Source organism: Gekko japonicus, unplaced genomic scaffold (assembly GCF_001447785.1).
Source record: "Gekko japonicus isolate JY-2015 unplaced genomic scaffold, Gekko_japonicus_V1.1 scaffold538, whole genome shotgun sequence".
In the NCBI taxonomy this organism is placed as follows: Eukaryota; Metazoa; Chordata; class Lepidosauria; order Squamata; family Gekkonidae; genus Gekko; species Gekko japonicus.
Genome location: NW_015168062.1, coordinates 759,609 through 784,364, shown reverse-complemented (window position 1 = coordinate 784,364; position 24,756 = coordinate 759,609).

Here is a 24,756-nt window from a genome sequence, read left to right as displayed (position 1 = left end):
TCAGGGATCACACTGTGGGCAAGACAGCATTACAACATTATGTCCAAATCTGAGATGGCCAATTGGAAGCTTACAGGCCACATGTGCCCTATCAGGTGCTTTTGCCTGTCCCCTTCTTGACTGCTGATCAGGGTTACCAGCCTTTCAGGGGAGGGGGAGACTCACAACATCAGTCAATGTGGACACCTCACTTCCAGATGGAGATCTGTAAGTGTCATTACCACATTGCACACTGCTCTAGGAATTCCCCGGAATATGGTAAAGACAACAGAGATTGGGAGCGGGGTTCCTAGAATGTCACATGATGCATCGACAGCACTTCCTGGTCTCCACCATACTGAGCAATGTTGAGTCCCCCATCTTTTTTCTCCCACTGCTGTAGTGAGCACTGCCCACCAATGGCAGGCAAATGGCACCCCTAGTCCTGACTGAGGCAGCCATACAGGGTTAGCAGCTACACGTCAGGTGTCATTTTTGAGTCAGCCCACGGCACTTTCTCTCCCAGAATGCTCCTGGAAGAGAAGCCTCAGTGGCTGATTCACAGGACAGGTTCGACCACTGATTCTAACCTACCTCATCGGCACCTCGGCCTCCCTGAGGCTCACTCCAGAGGAGCCCCAGAAGCTTCGTGGCATTGTGGAGCCCTGAGAATGCCCCTCCATTCTAATTCTAGGATGGCTGAACTGTTGCCCTTGGTTTTGCAATAGGACATTGTAGAGGCTGACAGAAGCATTTCGGGGTATTGCTACTGATTAGGCAGGCACGCCTCTCCATGCAAAACAAGAGGATGCCCCACAGGCCTGTTCATCTCTGATGCCCTCGCCTTTTGTGCCTGAGAGGCTGAATCCTCTCTGTAGCAGAAGAAATTACAATTTAGAGATACTCCCTTATGTTTTCCTGGGAGAAGGAATTGGTAATTGGTGGACATTCCCTAGGGCCACAGGAACTCAGTTCTAGACAAGGCTCAGAAACTCCTGTACAAAGTTTTTTGAGAGCCCAACCGGATGTGATGGTGTTAGGGTTGCCAACTTTGGACTGGGATATTCCTGGAGATTTGTGGGGTGGAGCTGCGGGAGGATGGGGTTTGAGGAGGGGAGAGACCTCAATGAGACATGATGCCAGAGAGTGCACCCCCTAAAGTAGCCAGGGCTGCCAAGCCCCCCCGGGGGCGGAAACCCCCCCCGCCCCAGAGGCCCATTCCCTGACGCCGGGGAATTGCCCCTGAAGCTGCGTCACCAGAGGTGACGCAGCCACGTTGCTGACGTTTGGGGCGTGGCTGAGCTCGTCAGGGGGGAAAACCATATGTTCCCCCCTGACGAGCTCGGCCACGCCCCCAATGTCAGCAACATCTGACGTCACTTCCAGTGATGTTGCGGCGGTGCGCGCGCGTGAAGCGCACGCGCACACACAGCCAGCTCCCGGGCAGGACGGAGCCTCCCCCGCCAGTAAGCTTTCAGGATTTGGCAACCCTACCCCTACTGGAGGTTGGCAACCCTAGACAGCCTTCCCAAGTTTAGCCATTCTATGGATTAAATTAACCTTGTTTACAAAAAACCGTGGGCCCCCCATCCTGACTGGGACCAGAGCAGGGGAGGAGGTGGGGCACCTATCCCCCGGCGCCATTTTAAAGAGCCCAAATGCTGGGGGACACTGTCACAATCACAATCACAATCACAAAACCTCTATTGGCATAACAGCACGAGTCCATATAAATTACAATAGAATCTATGGTCAGAAAGAACATCTAGAGGCCTGGTAGAGGAATTTTGCTACAGATTCAAAGATTTCGCTCTTATTTGAAGCTAAAAGTATAAAGGTCTCAGGGTCCTCAGATCGACCCTCCAAGGGTAGCAGAAAAGGCTTTAAAAATACAGCACGAAGGTCATCATAAAATTTACCATGCAATTATCTTCAATCTCACTCATCCCACATGGACACAGCCTATCTGTACATGGAATTTTCTTAGATCTCCCATATAACACCATTTCGCATTTCACATTTTGTTCAGATCTTAGTAAGCAAGCCTGAGCAGATCTGCTCAGAATTAAGTGCCATTTTATCCAATGGCGCTTACTTCCGGGAAAGTGTTCTTGGCACTGCAACCTGTGTTGCTCCTCATCTTAAAGTGGATTTTAAAGCCCTTCATTCGGACAGTTTTGATCTACAGACCCAGGAATATGACATTCCCCTGGAACTGGATGGTATCATGATCAGGAGATGCAGAATCTCGGCCAGGGATTGCCCGGCCCCTCAAGCCAACGTTGGCCACTGCTGGTTTAAGTTCGCGTACAACAGAAAGAACTGCCTTCCAGAGTGGGACATTTTCCCCCCATGCTACCAAACATCCAAAAATGTTCATAACATACAGCACACAGTTCCATGGGGTATCCTGCTAGATCTTGGACCCTGATAGCACAGGGCCCACCATGAATGGTTGTTAGCAAAAAGTACATGCAAAGAAGGCTCACCAACTCTGCATTGGGAAATTCTTGGAGATTTGGGTGTGTGTGTGGAGCCTGGGGAGGGTGGGGTTTGGGGAGGGACCTGGCGGGGGATGCCATACAGTCTCCTGGAAATCTCCCTCACCCTCAATTCTTAAGACTTGGTACAGGAACACACGGGATTGTCTCACAATGGAAAGGATACTGAGACCAGGGGTCATTTCCTGCAGGAGCACACAGGAGCGGAGCTCTGGCAGTAAGGAGCCCAGGGAACGGGTACATGCAACAAGCCCTGCCCCCTGCTCCCAGCAGTTGAGCAAGAAGCAGCCAGGTAAGTTGCAGAGCACCTCCCCGGCCCGCCTTCAGGTACAAGCTCTTTCTCCTCTGTGAGGGTAGATCTGCGTGTTCCCCACCCCCATAGCTAGCAATCCAAAACAGTCCAGTGGAGCCTGAGCGGTGGGTGTTGCCTTCTGACACACTTCCAGTGATGTCAGGGTGTGTGGCATATGCAAATAAGTGATGCTAATAAGTTATGCTAATGAGCTCCTGCACCTCTTTTTCTACGAAATGACCCCTGACTGAGACAAACCTCAAATAAAGACTCTTACTCTGCCTCTCTTGATTGATTATTTATTTATTCAATTTATACCACACCCTCCCTGCCGAAGCAGGCTCAGGGTGGCTTACATAAAGATAAAACATATAAATAACAATTATAACCAATGTTCCCTCTAAGCTGTGGGGTCTTGTGAGCCAAAATTCTACTTTGTGAGCTACTGGCGTTAAAGTTGTGAGCGAGCTATTTGGCTGCAGCAGAAATTAGTTTGCTCGGGAGCCATCCCTTCCTGAGCGAAGGCAAAATTGTGTGAGCCGGAGGCTAAAATTGTGTGAGCCAGAGGCTAAAAAACTCACACTAACTCAGCTTAGAGGGAACACTGATTATAACATCATAAAACCTAAAACCATTCAGTATTATAAAGCGCTAGCAAGATCTGTAGTAGTAGTATTGCTTGAGGAGGGTGATGAGTCTTCTTAAGATATCCGGTGGTTTGCCTTGATGGTCAGCTCAGTTGATCTTTTCCATATATACGCGGCAGGCACAGACTGTAGATGGTGAAACCGTGGGGCCATATCTTCAGGGCTCTATGTATTCCAATTGTTGTCGGTGGCCGGCTCCTTATTTCATGGCCCCAATAATTTTTAGTACCCTGTTTTAAATTTTATTGCTCAAAACAAAGACCATTTTGATCAGAATTGTGTTATAGATGTTTTACTACGTTAATGAATTGATACTTGATGATTTACTGTGACCTCACATGTTCATGACAGTTTATTGTCACTTGTTCGTCTTTGTATCTGATGTCAAAATTTCAATAAAAACCTTAAAAAAGAGAGAATCTGTCTTCCAAACCTACCATCTCCAGGGGAACTGATCTTTGTAGTCTGGAGATGAGTTGTAATTCCAGGAGATCTCCAGGCCTCACCTCGAGGTTGGTACCCCATCACAAAGTTAATGCACCGGTCAGTACAGATGATGGTATCGAGATAAGATTTCACACACAGTTGGGGGGCAGACGTTTCCCGAATACTCTAAGTCCATGTAAAACAATGGCCCGTCTTCCCATTTTAAAACATATTTAGTAAATATCTGGTGCGAAAAATCAGGCACTCAAATACATACATGTTTGGGATTCTTGCTGACACACGGCCCCACTCTGAACTGACTGGGGTTGCCCGACTCCAGTTCAGAAAATTCATGGAGATTTGGGGGCGGTGCCAAGGGGAGGGCAGGGCTTGGGGAGGGGAGGAGTTAAGCAGATTTGTTATGTCATAGAGTCGACCCTCCAAAACTGCCCTTTCCTTCAGGCAGACTGATGCCTGTAGTCTGGAGATTGGCGGTAATGCTGGGACAACTCCAGCCCCCCCCCGAGTTTGGTAACCTTTCTAAGCTCACAGAGTCCCTGAGAAACAACAAAGCAGTGTCAGTTTGCCAGACCCCCCCCCTCCCAACCAGCAGTGGGGAGCTCTCCCCAGGCTCCACCCCCCAAATCTCCAGGTATTTCTCAATCCAGGGTTGGCAACCCACGAAGCCTCGGGAGGACAGGGGCCTCAGTGGGGTGCAATGTTGCAAAGTCCACCCTCCAAAGCAGCCATTTTCTCCAGGGGAACTGCTCTCTGTAGTCTGGCGTTGAGCTGTAATTCCGAGGGATCTCCAGGCCCCACCTGGAGGCTGGCATCCCAAGAGAAGTGCCTGTAATTCCTGGCCTGTAGATTGCTCCCGAGAGGAAAGTGCCCAGGGCTGATGAAGCAAGATGACCCACGTTGACGGAGAAGGAAGCAATTGTTTCCGGCTGTCTCACATTTGCTCCCAAGTGGCTCTTGTGCTTAGCAAACAAGGAGTCAAGCCCAGTCTGATTTGACAACACACGGAAGGGCCTTAAATCAAAATGGACACTCGTTTTTCAGATCTGGAATGTCCCCCCCTTTCTGTATCATCATGAGTTTAGTGTCTTACTTCTTCCTAAGCGTTCACGGAGAAGCATGAGTATCAGAGAGAGGGGGGAGGGAAAGGCATCCAATTTTCGGGAAGGAGTTTTTTCTAAGAGTCAAAGTTCAGTCACCTCTGACACGAGGAGTCGACCGTGCCTCCTGACAGGGCAGTTGTAAGTGGGGTTGCCAGCTCTGGGATAGGAAATTCCTGGAGATTTTGTGGGCAGAGCCTGGGGAGGGACCTCGGCAGGAGAAAATGCCACAGAGTCCAACTTCCAAAGACTCCATTTTCTACAAGGGGAACTGATCTCTGTGAGCCTAGAGATCAGTTGTAATTCTGGGAGATCTTCACCCCTCGCCTAGTTGTACAAGATTTGGATATATTTGTATTCTGAGTGTTTGGAAACCCATTAAAAAAATACTAGCCACTGCTATCATTGTCATTTCCCCGTTTGTGGTGATTATTTCTCCCCCTCATCCCATCTCTCTCCTCCAGATGTCAGCACCAGACTGCAGAACATCTCTCTCTCTCTCTCTCTCCCTCCCTCCCCCCTTCTCTTCCCCCACACCCAGTCTCCATTCATAAAGTGGAGCCTGATTTGTGGGGGTCTCCCATCCTTGGCTACAATTGCCCTGAGCGCAGACGCCTGGCTGCTTGTCTCCCTCCTAGATTTGTTTCCCTAATTTCCTTCAACTTGAAGGTTTACCAACTGCTTTATTGGCCAGGCTGAGCCCTCCTTCCCCGCCGGTCCTCGTTTTGTTCCTCGAGACAATCTCTGTCTCTGGTCCCAGCTGCCACTGCTGATTTTTCATTACCGTTTAATTTAAAACTGGGATTGGAATGGAAATGGCTTTTTTTTTTTGCCATGGGGGGGGGGGGTTGCGAGGCCCGTGGTTTTATTGCCAAAATCACAAGTGTTAGTTACTACTTTCTTCTTCTTCTTCTTTTAACGGGCTGTAAATGATAACTGGGCTGTAGATAGGGATCAGTTAAAGAGGGGGGGCCTTTTAGGGGCAGAAGAAGAAGAAGAAGAAGCCAGCAGCCAATGGAATAAAGTCAGGATGGAAAATGCATAGAAGAAGAGGAAGAAGAAGAGGAGGAGGAGATTGGATTTATACCCCACCCTTAACTCAGCATCTCAGAGTGGTTTACAATCTCCTTCCCTTCCTCTCCCAACAACAGATACCCTGTGAGGTGGGTGGGGCTGAGAGAGGTCATTCAAGGACTGTTCTTGAGAGAACAGCTCTGAGAGAACTGTGGCTTGCCCAAAGTCACCCAGCTGGCTGCATGTGGTGGAGGAGTGGGGAATCAAACCCAATTCTCCAGATTAGAGTCCTCCACTCTGAACCACTACACCATTCTGGCTACACTACACCATAGGAAAACCATGTCTCATATTTTGTATCACCATGTCCTTATAGAACCACCTACCTCACAGGGTGTCTGTTGTGGGGAGAGGAAGGGAAGGAAACTGTAAGGCACTCTGAGACTCTGAGTGAAAGGGTGGGGTATAAATCCAATCTCCTCCTCCTCTTCTTCTTCTTCCTCTTCTTCTATGGGTTTTCCATTCTGGCTTTATTTCATTGGCTGCTGTTAGGGAATCAAGTTTCCTGCAGAGGTGGGATGCCCCTGCAGTCCCTGCCAGCATTTCACAAACCTGCAGGGGGAGATGGAGGGAAATGAGGGCAGCACGCGGGTATTAAGCCAGCACCCGAAGTCACTTCTGGTGCTAAACTGGAAGTCACATCATCACCTTGGAGGGTGATGTGCTCAGATTTGCCCCAAACTCTATGGTTTAACCACAGAGTGTTCAGTGAATGCTAGAGTGTCCCTCTGATGTGATGACATCACTTTGGGTTTGACGCTGGAAGTGACATTGCTTGCTTTCCCTGGAAAGCGTGCGCTGAAAACTATTGCACTCTTGTTAGTCATTCAGTGGAACAGCTCAATTTCAACTGAAGCGGCACGCAGGGCTTCCAAACTCACACCGGATGAGCCACTATTAAAGATCATAAAAGTAATGCAGTCATCGTGCCTTAAGCCTCTTTCCTGAGCCTGCCACAGCTGGAGGGAGAGTTTTAAGAGCCCACCCAACGTCCTTTATGGAGCCCTCCTCATTCCCGAAGGTGCCCCGAGGCCCCTAGCACAGACAAAGCAATGGTTACTTGGAATACTTTAAAAGTTTCCCCCCCTTTGCTTCAGTACAATCATCACAGGGAGGAGGAAACAGCAGAACTATCTCCAAATTCAAAATTAAATTAAGCCGAGAGGAAAATTCAGAGTCCCCCAGGGAGGGAGGGACGAAGGGATTCAAGGCAACGAACGTTCGGTTGTTGCGGCCTGCGATTTAAATATTTAACAGCAGCCTAGCAAGCTACTGTTTTCCATTTCGGCAGATCATAGAAAGGAGGCCTAATCTCTCATCTGTCACGCACAAAAAAGCCCCCACAATGATTGTCTCCCCTCCCAGAGAGACACTTATCTTTTCCGGGCAACATGGTTCTGGTTGTCAAACAGAATTCTCCCGCTATCTGTATGGATCGTGCTGACTCTTCACACTTCTCACATCTCATCCTTCTCTTCCGCCTTTTCCTCCTCCCCCTCCCCAAAATTGGCCTTGAGCTGCTCTGGATCTCGAGAGCTTGTCTGATTCCGACAAAGTGACTCCTCATCAGCTTGCCAAGTTCTGGAATGTGTGGGGGCTTTTAATTTCCCTCTTAATTTCCAGAGAACAACAGACCTCCTTGCCCCTTGGAGAGCAGCGTCTTTGGCTGCAAGCTCTCCCTTGTGAAAGATGCTTTCAGTTACTTCCAGGCAAGCCCACTTCAATCAGATTAAGCGGCTGCAAGAGAAGATTTGGCCTCCGAGGCTCTCCTATCAAGATCAAACAAGAGGCTATCGGGTTTCCTTTGAAGTAAGGAGAAAGGCCTTCATACCCACTGGGCTATATAGATATTTGCAAACTAGGGGTGGAAGAAACACCACAAGGGTCATCCAGTCCACTAAAACATGGTCGTCAGGGCTCCGGGTTGGAAAATACCTGGAGATTTTGGGAATGGAACCTGAGGGAGGGCGTGGCTTGAGGAGGGGAGGGACTTCAATAGGGTATAATGAAGAGAAGAAGAGGAAGAGGAGGAAGAGGAAGAGGAAGAGGAGGAGGAAGAGATTGGATTTATACCTTGCCCTTCACTACCCGAAGGAGTCTCAGAGCGGCTTACAATCTCCTTTCCCTTCCCTTCCCCACAAGAGGCACCCCATGAGGTAGGTGGGGCTGAGAAAACTCTCTTGAGAACTGCTCTTGAGAGAACAGCTTTGAAATAACTTGTAACTGACCCAAGGTCACACCAGCAGCTGCATGTGGAGGACTGGGGAGTCAAACCCAGTTCTCCCAGAGTAGAGTCCATGCTCCTAACCGCTACGCCAGACTGGCCATAGAGCCCACCTTCCAAAGCGGCCATTTTCTCCAGGTGAACTGATCTCTGTCACCTGAAGACCACTTGTAATCCCAGGAGATCTCTGGCCACCAAATGGAGTTTGGCAATACCAATGGTCATCCGTGGACTATCGTCAGTCTGTTCCCCAGTCAAGGCTTTCCCTCTGGCCTCTCTGAAATGCAGTGGTCATGTGAATATGCTCAGGGTTGGCCTATTAATCCTTGAAAGAACTGGTTTAGGGAATTATTTTGAAAGGAGCATTCTGGGCAAGAGGAGCACAAGTCTTAAATGCTTTTTGCAATGTCATAAGATAATACCGAAGCTTTAGAGGGAGGGGGAAAACCCTCTGTCTTGAGACCCTTTGGTTCCCAGGAACCTTAAACGCTCTTGACCGAAGCAAGACTTCTATCCAAATTTCCCAGCACCTTTTGCCAAAGTCAACTTAAGAGAGCTTGAGGACTGGAATGATAGTTGTCCTGTTTCTCATTTTGGTTGGATCACAACAGATATTTTAGCGGTGACGACATCGAGGACTCTTCTGCATTTTTATTTCAATTTGCCCCGTAGAGAGAGAGCAAAAGATCTGTTGATTTGGTTGGGTTTTCTGGAAACCACTAGATACAAAAGCACGGCTTTGACATGCAGCTCGAATGATTCCTCCCCCCCCCCTTGGATGTTTAGTCATGTGGAACACTCAAAATGTTTGGCAGGAAACCAAAGCTGCCCTGCTTTCCTCTGGTGTATTGCAAGAGAGCAGGAAGCCATTAGGGCAAAGTCTCACGCAAAGCCGGGCTCGCAGACACTTCGGAACTGCTGCTGATTGGCCACGCAGTGGGTGTACCACATCTTCCTTCCAAGAAGAGGCATCAGACACAAAGACATTATAAGGAGCTGCTGAAAAGCAAAGCTAAATGACTATTGAGCAATATTCCTCCCCCCCCCACACACACACACAAAAGTCACAGGCCTTGTTTGTTACACACTTGACATGCCTTTGTGTAGACCAACACTAAAATCTCACCACTGTTTCGGCTTTTCCCATAGAAACCTGGGAATTGTAGTTGGACAAAGATGGAGCTGGATGTTAGCGCAATGTAAAGAAGCTACATTTTAGGGCAGAGGTGTCAAACTCATTTGTGATGAGGGCTGGATCTGACATAAATGTCACTTTGTCGGGCCGGGCCACGTGTGCCATAAAACGTGATGCCAGGTACTGGAGGTATAAACTTTATAAAGGACTCAGGCAAACCCAATTAACAATATTATTTTTTACTCAAAATACAAACAAGAGCAATTGATTCTTAGCAGTGGTCATTTCGTAGAAAAAGAGCTAGGGGAACTCATTAGCATAACTCATTAGCATATGCCAAACCACCTGACATCACCAGAAGTGTTTCATAAGGCCACACAACCCGCCCCCCAATGGTCCCGGCCGCCGCCGGCCTTGCAGCTCCACTGCCGAGCCCCATGAGGGGCCCAGCGGTGGACCTGCAAGGCCGGCGGGAGTGCAAGGAAGCCCCGCGAAGGCCCTCCCTGGCCCCAGGCAGGCAGGGGTGGGGAGAGGCAGGGAGGAAGCAACTTATCCTCCCTCTTCTCCTGCCTCCTCCTGGCCGAATGAGGGCCGGAAGCGGGGCGGCCGGAAGCAGGGGGCGGGGCTTCATCATGTGCCCCGCCCCCCTACCTCACCCGGGGGAACTGCATTTCCCTGCGTTCCCCCCCGAAATGACCTCTGGCAGTGAAAGCAATTGATTTACAAGAGACCCAATAAATGTATTTAACTATATGCAAGACTAGTTTCCCCCCCCCAAAGGGATACCGTAAAGGGGGTCGGGGTGGGCGTGCTACATTTCCATACATGCAAGTTGCTTGCGGGCTGGATAAGAGCCATAGATGGCCCACTAGAGTGGTTGGCTGTGGCCTAGATAATTCCTGGAGATTTGGAGGTTATGGCCTGTGGAGAATCTATAGGGCCGGTTCTCTGCCATTTTCTCCAGAGGAACTGATCTCCATAGTCTGAAGATCCGGTGTAATTCCAGGAGAACCCCAGGCCCCATCTGGAAGCTGGTAACCCTAACAGAGACCTCTAGATAATTTTCTTAAAGCACTAAATTGCCATTTTTTAAATACTGCTTGGAGCCCATAAATTTGACACAATTGAGGTACCTCAGCGTGTCTTAACCCAGTCCTGGCAGAAGACATCCAGATCTCTGGTGCCATCATTCTCTGGGAGATGTCCATTTTATGAAAGTAGCTGAACTTGTGATATACATCCATGGTGGGTTGCCCAATCTGGCTTGGGAAATTCCTGGCAATTTGGAGAAGGACAAGGAGGAGGAGGAGGAGAGGAAGAGGAGGAAGAAGAAGAAGAAGAGGAAGAAGAAGAGGAGGAGGAGGAAAAAGAGGAAGAAGAAGAGGAGGAGATTGGATTTATACCCCGCCATTCACTATCCAAAGGAGTCTCAGAGTGGCTTACAATCCCTTTCCCTTCCCCTCCCCACAAGAGACACCCTTTGAGGTAGGTGGGGCTGGGTGCCTGGGGACAGATGGTACCCGGGGACAGCCAGATGGAGCTCAGAGGCGATATGAAGCTATAGAGATTTGGAGGCAGACCCTAGGAAGAGCACTGTTTGGGAGGGGAGGGACCTCAGCGGGGTCCTGTGCCAAGGAGTCCACCCTCCAAAAGAGCCATTTTCTCCAGGGGAACTGATTTTTGTAGTTTGGAGATGAGCTGCAATTCCAAGGGACACTCCAGGACTCAGCTGGTGACTGATACTCCTGTATCTGAGCAGGGCTTCTTTGCAAGCCGAAAGAGAGAAGAGGCAACTGTGAACTCACGTCTACAGGCCCTAACTGTCTGGGTACAGCCAGCATCTGAAGGTCCTCTTCAACTATGTGCCTGTTTTTGGAGTTTCCCTACCCAGCCCATGGAGTTGTATGATGCAGGTAGGGAAGCTCCTAGAACAGACACATAGGGTGCGAACATAAGAACATAAGAGATGCCAATGTTGGATCAGGCCAAAGGCCCATCCAGTCCAACACTCTGTGTCACACAGTGGCCAGAAATACCAGTGCCATCAGGAGGTCCACCAGTGGGGCCAGGACATTAGAAGCCCTCCCACTGTTGACCCCCCCCCCAAGCCCCAAGATGACAGAGCATCACTTGCCCCTGAGTCCCTATCTATACCTTGTGGCTAATAGCCACTGATGGACCTCTGCTCCATCACGTGAGCAGTTTGACCCGACATAGCCACCCCTCCCCTCTGGCTCAAATGGGCACGATAAACGCACACATCTGGCTCCTATGACCCACTCATCCTTAGGTGTCTCTTGCTCAAAAGCTAGTCAAATCTTACTCTAGGGAACGGTGCTCATCTCTGTTTCCAAGCCGAAGGGCCAGCGCTGTCCGAAGACATTTCTGTGGTCATGTGGCCGGCATGACTAAACGCCAAGGCACACGGAACGCTGTTACCTTCCCACTGGAGTGGTACCTATTTATCTACTTGCAATTTCTTGCTTTCGAACTGCTAGGCTGGCAGGAGCTGGGGCCAGAGATAGGAGCTCACTCCATCCCGCGGCACTCAGGTCTCAAACTGCAGAACTACAGACCTTTTGGTCTGAAGCTTCCCACATGGATTAAATAGCCACCGGCAAATTCCGGTGGCTACCTTGGTGAGGTGCTTCTGCGGTGGGTTTCCGGGCGCCTGAGCGCCTGGACGCACCATGGAAATGCATGAGCAGTGTGATCGCTCTACTCCGTTTCCGGCGCGTCCTTTCCCCCTACTGCACTCCGACGTGTGCTTCAGCACCCCCATAGAACGCAGCCAGGAGTGCATGTGCGCTTGTCTGCTTCTGCACACGCACAGCGGGACATGGGAAAAAACAACCAACCCAGCCATGGGTCCATGGTTGCAGCGCATTAGCGATGTGAATTACCAACTATGGGCCCACGGCACTATGATGCCAGCTTAGTGGGTGCTGTGTGATCAACGCAAAGCATTCCAGGCTCAAGCGGCTTATTTAGAGCCGAGATACTGCTGCAGCAACCTGCTCATATGACCACAGCCACAGTCGTTACTTCTTCTCGCCTACAGTTTTAAAGGTATTTCTTTAAACATCATTTTGAATAGGGCATGGAACCAAACTAGGGTTGCCAAGTCTATCTTCGCCGGGAGCGGGGGGCTCCCATCCGGCGTCTTGTGCACACGCGCGCCGCACGCACGTCACCTGAAAGTGACGGGAGGACGCCAGGCACGCTGGGGGTGGGGCCGCAGCCGGGCCTCTGGGGCGGGGGTTTCCCCACCCCCCGGGGGGACTTGGGATCCCTAAACCAAACTGAAATCCAGTGAAGACGACACACCATTAAAGTCCACTGTTTGCACACTCCCTGTCCACGATTGGCTAAAATCTGGCCTTTGGTTGATTCATTGCCTGACGTAGATAGCTCAGGCTAAGCCAAGCTTGTCAGATCTCAGAAGCTAAGCAGGGTCGGTATTTGGATGGGAGACTCTGCCGAGGATATTTGGGCCGCGACTTGGACAGAGGCCACGGCAAACCGCCTCTGAAGGTCTCTTGCCTTGAGAACCCCACAGGGTCACCATAAGTCAGCTGTGCCTTGACAATCACACAGAAAAGTTTATTAATTGGCCAGTTCAAGCTTGGCTTTATTGCGCTCCACAGATGGTGTCCAGGTTAGCATTATGTGGAGATATAAAAATTTAGTGCCAATAAGCGTATACTTGCCTCTTGGGACATTTGAACACCTGACACCTCTACTCGTGTCCTGTTCTCCGGTCACAAACAGGGAGCCAATTTTTCGATGCGTGACTGTTCGGCCGTTTCCTTCACCATTCACCTTCCTGGCAATGTAGTACAACTGGCTTTTTGCCCACGTTCATTTCCACACAGCTCCATTGAGCTCTGCTCCACTCCTCCCTGCACTACGGCTTCACTCAGGCAAAAAAAATCTTTCAATAGACAATTAAATCAGTCACAAATCATATAAATCCATCATAAACAAGCACAGTGTTGCTAAAAAGCCCATCCATTTGGCATTTGTCTAACTATGGACAGTCATCGCTGCTGATATGTTTGGATCAGCAAATACCGTGCTACAGACGATTATAAAATATCTCAAATAATGTTGGTTTTGTTTTATATTTTTACGATTTATTCGCCACATATTATTTATCATATAAGCCTTAATACATAGAAAGAATCATATATCAAAACATCTAAGTATCGTCTCTTAATATATCACAAAAGATATTGCACAACCCCTTTATTAATATCAGTCCTCCTTAATTATACAGAAGTTTTAAGAGGGAGGACTCCTTTAAGTCTATTTTGAATAAGAGCTCAGTCTTCCTCCAACAGAGGTCCAGATATCCTCCTGTTTCAGTGTTCTCCTCAGGGAGTTCAACAGATATTTCCAAGCACAAGGTTGCCAAATACCAAAATATTTATCCAAAATTTTTCAATGAACACTGCAAAAAGTCCCTCTTAGTGAGCTCAAAGCTTCCTCCAAAGTGAAAAGCACGTTTTGATCATCGTCTGTAGCACAGTATTTGCTGATTTTTGGTATTTCCTACTTACCATGGGTCCTATTTTGGTTTTGTGATGTTTGGATCAGCAGTGTTTTCGCACGTGCTCAGTTTTGAAACATTCCGATGCAAACCTGGCAGTCATTCAAATTGTTCAGGGCAAACAGCACAGTCCGGGTGCTTTGCTCACTTCTGATTGCCACAGAACAAAGGCTGAGTCCAGTGGCATCTTTAAGACCAGCAAAGTTTTATTCAAGGTGTAAGCATTCGTGTGCATGCACATAAAAGCTTATACCTTGAATAAAACTTTGCTGGTCTTAAAGGTGTCATTGGACTCAAACTTTGTTCTGCTGCATCAGACCAACACAGCTACCCAACTGAATCTATTCCGATTGTTACAGTTGTACATGGAAAAGTTCAAACTGTTGAGCACATGCATGGTAAAATTTGTAGCATCTCTACTTTCCTCTGCTACTGACAGCCTGTACATAAGAACATAAGAAGAGCCCTGCTGGATCAGACCAGTGGTCCATCTAGTCCAGCATCCTGTTTCACACAGTGGCCAACCAGTTCCTCTGGAAAGCCAACAACAGGGCATAGAGGCCGAGGCCTTCCTAAGAACATAAGAAGAGCCCTGCTGGATCGGTCCAGTGGTCCATCTAGTCCAGCATCCTGTCTCACACAGTGGCCAACCAGTTCCTCTGGAGGGCCAACAACAGAGCATAGAGGCTGAGGCCTTCCTAAGAACATAAGAAGAGCCCTGCTGGATCAGTCCAGTGGTCCATCTAGTCCAGCATCCTGTCTCACACAGTGGCCAACCAGTTCCTCTGGAGGGCCAACAACAGAGCAGAGAGGCTGAGGCCTTCCCTAGATGTTGCCTCCTGGGATTCAGAGGTTGACTGCCTCTGAATGTGGAAGTTCCCTTGAATAAGATATCAAAACCCGGGTTAACTCTTCATTCTTAGACATTCTAACTTGAATTTGCTCAAAGGCCATTCTTACCAGTTTGCCCTCCCAGCTGTTAGGCATGCCTTCAGGCTTCAATAAACCAAAACCAGCTCATATTGGCCCAGATTACAGAAATGAACTCTGGGCACTTTCACACATGCTAAATAATGCAGTTCCAATCCACTTCAGTGACTGTTTGAAAGTGGATTTTGCCGTTTCACATAGTAAACTCCAGTTGCAAAGTGCATCACATTTAGTGCAAAGTGCATCACATCGGATTGAAAGTGCATTATTTAGTGGGTGTGAGACAGTTTCCGCAGTACGTCTTTACCACTCTGAACCTCTGCGGGAAGGTCCGTTTTAATGATGCAACTCTGCGGCACTCCTTATGCAGTAGGGGCTTTCCCGTGGCGTTTCCTTTGCTTATCGCGAGTCCCCACGCATGTTCAGGGAAGACTGCACATGAGTGAATCCCGCCTCCCCAGAAGTGATTTACTTCATTACATCGGTTTGTGCAGTGTTCGTCACAGTAAATCCTTTTTAAAAAAATCTCATGTAGTGAGAACTAATGTTGGGATGCAATATAAGTAGCATAATAATGTGACTGCCTCTGACTATTTAAAAAAGGAGAAAATAAATGGAAACAATAAGCTAATTAACTGGAAACTGTTCTGTGGTAACAAGGGGTTGGAGGGTGGGACATGCAAATGTGGAGGGGGGGGAGGGCGGACCTAGGATTGAAAAACACCGGATGAGAAAGATTTCCCCACTAAGAACATAAGAGAAGCCAATGTTGGATCAGGCCAACGGCCCATCCAGTCCAACACTCTGTCACACAGTAACCAAAAATACCAGGTGCCATCAGGAGGTCCAGGAGTGGGGCCAGGACACTAGAAGCCCTCCCACTGTTGCCCCCCCAAGCACCAAGAAGACAGAGCATCCCTTGCCCCAGAGTTCCTATCTACACCTTGTGGCTAATAGCCACTCATGGACCTCTACTCCATGTGTTTATCCAATCCCCTCTTGAAGCTGTCCATGCTTGTAGCTGCCACCACCTTCTGTGGCAATGAAGTCCATGGGTTAATCACTCTTTGGGTGGAGGAGTACTTCCTTTGATCTGTTCTAACCCGACTGCTCAGCAATTTAATTGAGTGCCCACAAGTTCTTGTATTGTGAGAAAGGGAGAAAAGTACCTCTTTCTCGACCTGCTCTATCCTATGCATAATCTTATAAACCTCTATCATGTCACCCCTCAGCCATCGTTTCTCCAAGCTAAAGAGCAAGCACTTTAATGTTTCTTCACAAGGTTGATGTGGGTTCAGTGCTGGGATTACAAAAAATTTCCAGAAACAGGGGATTCGGATACTGTGCGGCAAGAGGGAGGAAAGTGCATTTTTATGCCCGGGAGGGTGAAATCATCTGCAGAAACCAGGGAAAGCCATGGATGAATAGAAGTGCAGGCACTGGGAAATCTGACACTGTGGAATACGTCTGAAAGTGCCCATTTGTGGCCACGCTAACTTGAGAAATTTCTCCCCATTGCTTTTTTTGGCCTGACCTAGGTCCTTTCTGCATTTGCCTGCCACTCCGGATTTTCTCAGTGTTCAAGTCGAGGCAATGTAAGTCCAGGGCAAAACAGCATCCAAATAACCTGGGGCAACAGCAGGCTGAAACCGGGCTGACCACTGAAGGGAGGGAATGTAATGCAGAATGGGGGGGGGGACCTGGATTAAAAAGAAGGCTGAATTCGATTTTAGTTCAGAATTGTGTGGAGGACACCGGGGTGAACATGGATTAAAAGAAGAATGCAGAAAGGGCCCTAGATAGCCCAGGCTGGCCCAATCTCTGCAGATCTTGGAATGTGATCAGGGTCAGCCCTGGTTAGTCCTTGGATGGGAGACCACCAAGGAAGTCCGGGGTTGCTATGAAGAGGCAGGCAAAGGCAAAGCACCCCTGAGCGTCTCTTGCCTTGAAAACTCTATGGAGTCACCATAAGTCCGCCATGACTTAATGGTACTTCTCACCAGAGGTCATTTTGGGGGGGAACGCGGGGGAACGCAGTCCCCCCGGGTGAGGTGCAGGGGGCGGGGCACATGATGAAGCCCCACCCCCTGCTTCCGGCCGCCCCGCTTCCAGCCCTCATTCAGCCAGGAGGAGGCACGAGAAGAGGGAGGGTAAGTTGCTTCCTCCCCGCCTCTCCCCATCCCTGCCTGCCTGGGGCCAGGGAGGGCCTTGGTGGGGCTTCCTCGCACTCCCGCTGGCCTTGCAGGTCCACCGCCGGGCCCCTGATGTCAGGGGGTGTGGCATATGCTAATGAGTTATGCTAATGAGTCCCCCTAGCTCTTTTTCTATGAAATGACCCCTGCTTCTCACCACCATTTTTAAAAAATCCCTCATCCATTTAAGTAGAAGAAGAAGAGGAGGAGATTGGGTTTATACCCCACCCATCACTTGGAGTCTCAGAGCAGCTTACAAACTCCTTTCTCTTCCCCTCCCCACAACAGACACCCTGTGAGGTAGGTGGGGGAGAGAGAGATCTTGACGGAAACTGCTCTTTTTCAAGAACAGCTCTTGACAGGACTATGTCTTGCCCAAGGTCATCCAGCAGGTGCAAGTGGAGGAGTGGGGAATCAAACCCGGTTCTCCCAGATTAGAGTCCGCGCACTTAACCACTACACCAGACTGGCTCACCCCAGGTCCAGTTTTTGCCTTTGTCTAGAAAAGAACAGAGTATTGTCATAACAAGGATGCTGTAAAGCGAAAGGGGGGGGAGACTAAATTTTGTACTTCAAAGATGAGATGGGGAAGTTGGCACAGAGTTTGACAGGGTCGCGCTTCTCCCCCTCCAAGGCGTTTTAGAGCTAACGTTACTACTGCTACAAATGTCCTTCTCTTTAATGTTTTAGAGATCTATTCTATAATATCACTCTCCCTTCTGGGTATAAAAAAGTATTGTGCTCAGAATCTAATGATGTGTACCCAGGACAGATAGATGCTCACAATGCAGGCAGTGCTGCGGGGGGGTGGGGAGTGGGCATAGCTCAGTAGTGGAATGAATGCATCACATGCAAAAGCAACCGGGTTTAATCCTGGGCCTCTTGAGTTAAAGGGATCTCAAATAGCACTGGGAGAGAGGACAGACTTAGGCCTGAGGCTCAAACTATATGGTATGTGGAGTTTTGGGATTCTGTCAACTGCAGAGTTTTTAAGAGAGCCAGTTTGGTGTAGTGGTTAAGTGCGCAGACTCTAATCTGGGAGAACCAGGTTTGATTCCCCACTCCTCCACTTGCAGCTGCTGGATGACCTTGGGCAAGCCATAGTTCGGTCAGAGCTGTTCTCTCAAGGACAGTTCTCTCAGAGCTTTCTCAGCCCCACCTACCTCACAGGGTGTCCGTTGTGGGGAGGGGAAGGGAAAGGAGTTTGTAAGCCGCTCTGAGACTCCGAGTGAAGGATGGAGTATAAATTCAATCTCCTCCTCCTCCTCCGGTCAGCCTGGGCGGGTTGCGTCTGAATGGCAGAAGAACGCACAGAAAGTGACTCCTTCCACATGGGGACTTTCCCCTGCATGGCAAAACAGGAAGCCCCCCCCCCCTGGGATGAAGAGCACACTCAAATTGTTTCAAACATGACTTGGGCATTCCCAGAGACCTTTCCCCTTTGCTTCTGGGGGCGGGGGGGGGGAGAACCCTGCTTTTCTCCAATTTAAAAGGGAAGAGTTGCTGTGGGTCCATGTAGGGTTGCCAGCTCTGGTTTGGAAAATCCCTGGAGATTTGGGGGGTGGGGTGGAGCCTGGGGAGGAAAGGGTTTGGGGAGGGAGGACTTCCATGTGGTATAATGCCAGAGAATCCACCCTCCAAAGCAGCCCTTTTCCGCAAGAGAACTGATCTCTGTTGCCTGGAACACAGTTCTGTTTCCAGAAGATCTCCAGTCTCTCCACCTGTCCATGTGAGCATTCTCTCCTTTGCCACAACAGGGAGGCGGAGGGGCAGAGCTAAGTTCCCCTTTCCAAAGGGAGCAGAGCAGCTCAGTCCTCTGTGCCCTTGCACTCTATTTAACCCATTAATGGCCTTTCCCCCCCTTTCCCTGCCAAGCCATGCTGTAGGGTTACAGCACAGCTCAACAGGGAAAGGAAAGCGAGGGCAAAGGGCCACTGGGGGTCCCAGTAGAATCTCCATCACACGGCAAGTACTTTGGGGATGAAAGTAGGAGGAGCAGGAGGAGATTGGATTTAGACCCTGCCCTTCACTCGGAATCTCAGAGTGGCTTACAGTCTCTCTCCTTTCCCTTCCCTTCCCCTCCCCACAACAGACACCCTGTGAGGTAGGTGGGGCTGAGAGAGCTCTTTCGAGGACTGCTCATGAGAGAACAGCTCTGAGAGAACTTGTCACTGACCCAAGGTCACACCAGCAGCTGCATGTGGAGGAGTGGGGAATCTAACCCGGTTCTCCCAGATTAGAGTCCGCAGACTTAACCACTACACCAAACTGGCAGCAGGTACTTTGAGGATGAAAGAAGAACTGCAGCAAATGGGGGTGGCTGTGGCAAGGGAAGTGGGAGTGTGTCTGCCATTCCTGTCTGCTTCCTCAGTGCTTGCTGCTGCTGGGGTGGCAGTGACACCTTCTTGTGCTCCCACATGCAAGCAGCCACAGAATGATTTATCCTTTTCCCACTGAGACTCAGCATGTCAGCGTGGCATAGTGGTTAAGAGCAGGGGACTCTATGATGGAAAAGTGGGGAAGTACGTTTGATTCTCCACTCATCCAGCCACAGAATGATTTATCCTTTTCCCACTGAGACTCAGCATGTCAGCATGGCATAGTGGCTAAGAGCAGGGGACTCTACGATGGAAGAGTGGGGAAGTGTGTTTGATTCTCCACTCATCCACATGAGGCCTGCTGGGTGTCCTTGGACCAGTCACAGTTCCCTCAGAGCTCTCTCAGCCCCACCTGCCTCACAAGGTGCCTGTTGTGGGGAGAGGAAGGGAAGGTGATTGTAAGCTGCTTTGAGACACATGAAGCCTGCTGAGTGCCCTCGGGCCAAGCATAGTTCCCTCAGGTCTCTCTTAGCCCCACCTGCCTCACAAGGTGCCTGTTGTGGGGAGAGGGAGGGAAGGGGGTTTTCAGCCACTTTGAGACTCCTTAGGGTAGAGAAAAGCAGGGTATAAAACCCAACTCTTCTCCTCCTCCACCTCCTCATTCCAGTTCAAAATCATCCACTGTATATTTTTCCACACCTCAGTCCTCTCCTGCAAGTGGGGGGAAAGAATCACATCTGGGAACTTTCAAATGATTGAAGAGGTATCCTGTCCCTGGCTATTTTAGTTTCAAGAAAAATACAGAATAAAGAATCACAAAACTCTACATAATATATACTCTGAGCTCGAGACTTTGGAGAGCCACTGTCAGTCACAGTACACAGTACCGGGCTGGATGAGGTCCCAAGTATACACCCCAAAGATTATATTAGTATTATATTATATTTTTTGTATGTGTATGTATAGATGGAGAGAGACAGTGTTTGGAGTGTCTAGGTTTGTATACCATAAAGCCCAGGAAACAGAAGAAGTAGTACAGGAAAGAAATGGGGGGTAGGAATGGGGGTGGGTGGGTGTGAGCTGTCAGATATGAAAGTTTTTTCCTTATAAACACGCTGGGCTATTTTTAGACTTTCTCGTGTAAGAGAAGGCAGCGAGATGAAGAATGAAGTGATCCATTTCCAGCAGAAAAGACTGGTTGAATCTGCATTAATAATTCCTTCTAGGAGTCTTGTGTGTGCCTTTATCTGACAGGCTGACAAGCCACACTAAACAACAGTCGCGGCAGAAATGCGGGAGATAGAATCTCGCCATCAGGCCTCGCCGAGGATTCTATTGTCATGTTCCATTAAGGAGGAGGGGAGAGTCCCCCGTCTTAACAGATAGAGACCTTGACACCGAGTTATTCTATCTGGACTTTAAGGAAATGCGAGTGTGACATTACAGTTTAAGTTGACAGGAGGGTTTCTTTTCTACACTGTCCTTAGGGAGCTTCGTCTGATGACTCCTCAGTTGCTGTTTACGATGCACCCCCCTCCCCAAATCCCTTTCATATCTTATTTGGAGCCTGTTTGTTATGAAACATCAGAAAGACAACATCAGAGTCCTAGATCGGAATAGAATAAAATCCGAGGTTTGAATACAGAGCCAGTGTGGTGCAGTGTAGCATCTGGGAGACCCGGGTTTGAATCCTCACTTATGCCGTGGATGCTTGCTGGGTGACCCTGGGCCGGTCGCACTCTCTCGGCCTAGCCTACCTCACAGGGTTATTGTGTGGATAAAATGGAGGGGAGGAGAATGACGGGAGGAAGATACTACTACCACTACTGCTGTTGCTACTAAAGAAATAGGGGGAACGTTTGAGTCCAGTGGGTATTTTCAGTGCTGGCGCCATGCCTTTGGAGGCTCCCCCTTGAGGCTCGCCTGTCCCTTAGTGATTAGCCATTGGGAATGTCTGTTTATTTCTTTAGTAGATTCCGGCGGGGTAGCCGTGTTGGTCTGAAGCAGCAGGACGAAGTTGGAGTCCAGTGGCACCTTGAAGACCAAGAAAGTTTTATTCAAGGTATGAGCTTTTGTGTGCAAGCACACTTCCTCAGGTCTTCCTCAAGCCCTACATGCAGGAAAATGGGGGGGGGGGCACAGCCATCAGGAAGGGCCAGTCAGAGCCGAGATGCACCAGTAAAGCTGAGATTGTATCAAGGCAGCCAGTAAGATCAATGAATGGCAGCAAATTAGCACACAAATGTGAGAACTAGCTCTCGCGCTTGTGTGCTAATTGGCTGCCATTCACTGATTTTACTAGCCATCTGACTAGCCATCCTGGTTGCTGCCTGTATGTAGGGCTTGCGGGAATTCTGTTTCACTGTATCTGAGGAAGTGCGCTTGCACACGAAAGCTCACACTGTGAATAAAACTTTGTTGGTCCTCAAGGTGCCGCCGGACTCCAACTTCGTCCTGCTGCTTCAGACCAACACGGCTACCCAACTGAATCTACTAAAGAAATAAACAGACATTCCCAATGGCTAATAACTAGGGGACAACATTTCTCTGTGGCAAGACCCTTAACTGGAACTTGAGTGGTCTTGTTCCTACATTCTGCCTATAGGGATGCACAGATCCGAGCTTTCTCCAGGCTAATCTGAGTGCAAAATAATGTTTATTATATTCTCTTTAAGTTTGCAAACTAGGCTGATATACTGTAGCATAGTCCACAGTTCTGATGTTGGATCATTTTACCCAAGTGGTCATTGGGCTGCCTTATGCCTCAAGCTTAATCAAGATGCTAAGTATTGACAAGCGAGCCAGGGGCACAAAAACAGCATAAAACAACCACAGAACACACAAAACATATCCATAAATCAGACATCACATCTGAACCAGACCATAGAACAGCTAAGAAGATTTTTTTTTTAATGCTTAGTTAAAAGCCTGGATAAAAAGAAATGTTTTGGCCTGGTATCCAAAATACTGTAAGGTAGGTGCCAGGTGAGCCTCAAGGGGGAGGGTCTTCCAAAGGCATGGTGCCACCACTGAAAAGACCCTGTTTTTACTTATATTGCCTCTGAAAACAGAAGCACAAAGAGCAGGATTTGGGAGGCAGATCTCTCCCCCCCCAAAAAAATATATTTTTATTGGTATTTTATAAAAACAATAAAAAAACAGAACCAGAAGACAATTACAAACATTATATCGTATCTCAACAGTGAACAGGAGATAAATTCTGTATATCTGAGGAACAAAAAGAGTTGAAGGAAAGTAGTGAATGGATAAGTGTTGGGATTGTAAGAGTAGTGTTAATAGAAGATGAACAGCTTACCAATCAGAAGTATCACTGGAATGTCAGGTGGAAGTGGAGTGGATCAGAGATGGATCAGTTTTAAATAGATCAGAATGTTAGGTTGAATGGCATTTTTGGAAACGTGGCCTAAGAATGGAAACCATTTCGCCACAAATCCCATTGTCTTGGGGTAAATTTCTGTTTGGTGTAGACCCTCTAATATTTCTGGGAGGCAGATTGTAACCCATTGGCTGGACAGTATGAGGGAAGGTGCCTGTATTTTGGACAAGAGCCCATTGTCAAGTATATGAAGTGAAATCTTGAACACAGGACTACACAGACACACAGACACACACACACCACAGAAGGGGAAAAGTTTGAAGTGGATTACAAGGTAACCAAATGCAAGAGACATGATCTGTAAATCTCAGAAGTATACATGGAAAACACATTAACCATTGACAACAACACTCTGACCGGTGTAAAGTTAACTCAATGAAGCTTTGAAATTTAACACCTGTAGTGGCTAAGAAAGATGCCAGGTCTGTTTAACTCCTGGCTGATACAATCAAACCTATCAATACATTCCAACTCAGCAATTGGTCTCTGGGGTCTCCCTTTGAAGTTCCTTTGCTGAAGAATGACTATCTGGTAAGCATGTTCTTTGAACAGAAACTCAAAACTGAAGGGTTTCTATCAGGCATTCTTAAAGCAACAATATCCACTCAATGAAATGAAGAAAGAGACAAACGTAAGACTTGTACCAGGGGTAAACTGGCACAGGGCAAGTCCCAAAGAAGGCCTCAGTGTAGACTACAGCTGGCTGCTAAAACTACTCCAGTACGGCACCTATGATCTACAGCCAATCCTGGATACTGATCTCATCTCCAAAAACGATAGCCCTGGCTAGCCTGATCTCATCAGTTCTTGGAAGATAAGTAGGATCTGCCTGGCCAGTATTTGGATGGGATACCACCAAAGAATATCAGGGTCATGACACGGAGGCAGGCAATGGCGAACCACCTCTGAAGGTCTCTTGCTTTGAAAACCCTTCGGGGAGTCACTGTAAATCAAATGAAACTTGATGTAAAAAGAAAGTGAAAATTAAGAGTTGCTCTATTAAACAGGCTGTACCAGAACAACCAGGTGATCCTTAATGCCTGAATGTCATTGAACTAGTGCCCCAGTATCCAGTAGTTGAGTCCCTCCCCTATCCATTTGCCTAACCGTGGAAACAGGTAGGACACGAGTCTTGTTCATGTGTTACAATGAAGCCATGTGCACCCTGCATGTAGATTTGTTCCTAAGGAAGAGCCAATGCATGTTCACTTTACACGTGAAACTGGGGACCAGTATTTGGATAAATGTGGGGTTTGGTATCTCATGGTCAGCTGTACTTGCATGGACTGTACCATGAGAGGTACTCAATCAAGTGTACAGTGTTCAGGAATTTTTTGAGCATTCCTCAATCTCTGAACAGGGATATCGTCTCATACCTCTTCTGAGCAGCTCATCTAAGGCTTCTAAATTACTGCACTAAACTTCAGTTTCAGCAACGGCCTCTCAACCCCCAATGTATACGAATCTGCCTGTCCCACTGTTACCAGCTACACTTCTTAGCCGCTCTTTGCGAGTTCAGGCAGAGGGGTCTTTGCACTGCAGCTGTAGAGGCTAGAGAATGCACTTGGGAACCTTCTGTCAATGACCTATGATCTCATTCTCTTATCTTTTGGACCAAACTGGGCCCTGCATCTGAATTACAAGAAGAGATCAATGTATCGATATAGATTCAGGTTTTTTCAGGGTCCCTAGACTTGATACCAGTGCCCATTTTGGAGAAGTGACAAAAGGAAGGAAAAAGTGATATCTGTCTGTCTGTCTGTCGATCACACACACAAACACATACATATGTATCTGTCACACACATGCATCTATATCTATATCTATCACATACACACATCTATCATACACACAAACAAACACATATCTATATTTGTATCTATATTTATATCTATTTATAATCTATCTTGCACATACATATATATGTGACAGATGATAGATAGATAGATAGATAGATGATAGATAGATGAT